This window comes from Quercus lobata, chromosome 3, assembly GCF_001633185.2.
Source record: "Quercus lobata isolate SW786 chromosome 3, ValleyOak3.0 Primary Assembly, whole genome shotgun sequence".
Taxonomy (NCBI): Eukaryota; Viridiplantae; Streptophyta; class Magnoliopsida; order Fagales; family Fagaceae; genus Quercus; species Quercus lobata.
The window spans coordinates 27,541,768-27,544,732 of NC_044906.1; positions in this window are offsets into that span (position 1 = coordinate 27,541,768).

The window sequence follows — 2,965 nt, forward strand, 5'->3', positions numbered from 1 at the left end:
TTGAAAGAAAATTCTAAACTTCTATTTAAAAAATAATAATAAAGGCGTAAATGCACTTTTAGTCCCTACATTTTTGCACTTTTTTCATTTTGGTCCCTACATTTTATTTTTATCACTTTTAGTCCCTAAACCAATTAACGCGTGACATTTAAGTCCTTACCGTTAGCTAATTAACAGAAAAAGCTGACTTGGCTGACATGGGCCTTAAAATATTATTAAAAAAATAATTACTCAATTTTAATTAAAAAAATAAACAAAAAAATTTATTTTCTTTCAAACAAAAATTTTACTTTCTTTTAATTAAAATGAATTTTTTTTATTCCAATCTTTTTTTTTTTTCAAAAGAACATATACATGTTCTTTATGTTCTTCCCCGTATATGATTCATATTCTTACCAAATTAATCCTTATTTTCTTATCATTTTCTTTTCCTTTCTTGTACTTTCTTTATAACCAAACACATCAAAACAAAATAAATTAATTAAATGTCTTTCTTGACTTTTTTTTTTTTTCGTTTCTTTATTTTTTTCAGAAGAACATGTTCATGTTCTTTGTGTTCTTCCCTATAATCAATCTCTAGCAAAAAACAAACCCTAAACCTAGATCCTAACCAAACCCCAAACCCATATCCCCAATAAAGCAAACCTTAGCCTTCAAACCCATAAATTTTCTTGGCAAACAAACACAAAAAAAAAAAAAAAAAAAAACCCAAATCACCACCACCAAATCAAAGAACATGAAGATCAAACCCAAGCAAAAGAATAGAAACCCAGCAACTTTATTCCTCTCTCTCATCATTCCCATTCCAGACAGAAACCCTAGCACCGACCTCGTGTGCGTGTGTCCCTCATTCGATGCTGCCTCGATCTCCACCACTGCCTCCTCCATCACTCGTGCGTCGCCTAAACTCGCCGCCAATACCATATTCGAGACTCCTGAGAAGTAAAGCGAATCGGGCTCCGTGGCGGGGACTAGATCAGGTGGGGCCGAGGCAGAGGAGGAGGAATCAGGTTCAAAGATCGGGCGCCAGGAGCCCGGGTCAAGCTCGTACTCGAACTTGTGAGGTGAGTCAGACTCGGAGCTGAACTCATCCCACTCGGATGAGTCATGGGGAGTGGTGGGATCGGGGGGCGAGTCATCGAAGGAGGATGAAGTGGCGTCTTTGAGATCGTCTTGAGAGAGAATGAAGACGAAAGGGCGAGCGATGAGTGAGAGAGGGTAGAGAGAGAGAATTAGGAGAGAGAGAATGAGGTTTTTGGTTGCTGGGTCTCTATTATTTTGCTAGGTTTCATGTTCTTTGATTCGATGGGGTTTGATCTTCATGTTCTTTTGCGTGACATTTTTTTAATTAAAATTGAGTAATTAATTTTTTTTTTTTAATTTTGGCATTTAAAAAATGTCAAATAATTTTTTTAATAATATTTTAATGCCCACGTTAGCCACGTCAGCTTTTTCTGTTAGTTAGCTAACGGTAAGGACTTAAATGTCACGCGTTAATTGGTTTAGGGACTAAAAGTGGTAAAAATAAAATGTAGGGACCAAAATGGAAAAAGTTCAAAAATGTAGGGACTAAAAGTGCATTTATGCCAATAATAAATTAATTAATTTTTTTTCTTTTTATTATTTAGTTGGAAGAACATGTTCTTCATGTTCTTCCCCAAATAACATGTTTCGTTACTTAGAAAATTAAAAAAATCAAGATTTTTTTTTTCTTTTCTTGCATTTTCTTAGCAACCAAATATACAAAACACACATAGCAATCTTCACATTGAGACCAAAACCAAGCAATCACCAAAACATCTTAAACTCAGCAATCACCAAAATACCAAAACATCTCAAAATAGATCATGTGTCAAAAAACTCAAAAACATCTCGTACATCTCAAGCAATCAACAATCATTAACAGCCCACCCCTACCTACCACTGAACCCAACCAACCACCAACCAATGGACAAATCAGACCACCAACCACAAGAAATTAGATGTGTCCACAACCACTAATGACACCAATGGACATATCAAACCACTGCAACCCACTCCAACAACAAACCCACCCCACGACCTACCACCGAACCCAATTGATCATCGCTTCACAACCACATAACATTGAAGACACCTCATTTTGTACCCTTACAACTCAAACCCCCATTCCTCAATGAAGACATCACTGGCCCAAGATTGATTTGGGCCTAATCTTGTGAAACTTTGACTTAAAGGATGATTTTGGGAAAGAAAATGTGCAGGGCAAACCCTAAGCATGTGCACGCATGCCTTTAAGTATGTGTATGCATATATGGAGCATGCACATGCATATAGGGTTTAAGAATACCTTCAAGGAAAGTTTTTGGACATAAATTTGCATAGATTGAATCTCACATCATTTGGGAGCCACCCTACACCCCTCTATGATCACTATAAACAGGTCATATTAGCTCTTTTACCAAAACATGTTTAATTCACTAGAAAACAGTGAATCAAAGAGGGAGTTTTTATACTAAAACATCCTCAATTTAAAGTTTACTTGATTGGGACATATTTTGGTTTTGACCTTTGAGTTTTAAGCTTACTAACCTTCTTGGTCTTTTTCTTAATTAGATTAATTGAGGGAAACAGCCAAATCAAAGCTCTAAAGAGTTCTAGTGTTGAGGTAAAGGTTCAAACTTTGTCTCTACATTTTTCTTGTTTGTTTGTTTGTTTTTGTGTTTTATTGCTTTGATGTCTTTGTATGAGGTTTAGATTGTTTAATCTTTATATTATAAGCATGATTGGTTGTTAGATTTTCAATTTTAACTATTTGTTTTGTGTTTTCTAGGTTTGTGTTTTGGGGGGTGTAAGCGTGAGTATGCTTCATGCATGTGTATGCATACTCACAACATGCATACTCAAGCACATGGGATGTGGATGCATACCCTGTGCATGCGCACACATGCTCGTGCCCATAAATCCAGATTCAGGCTTCTTCAAG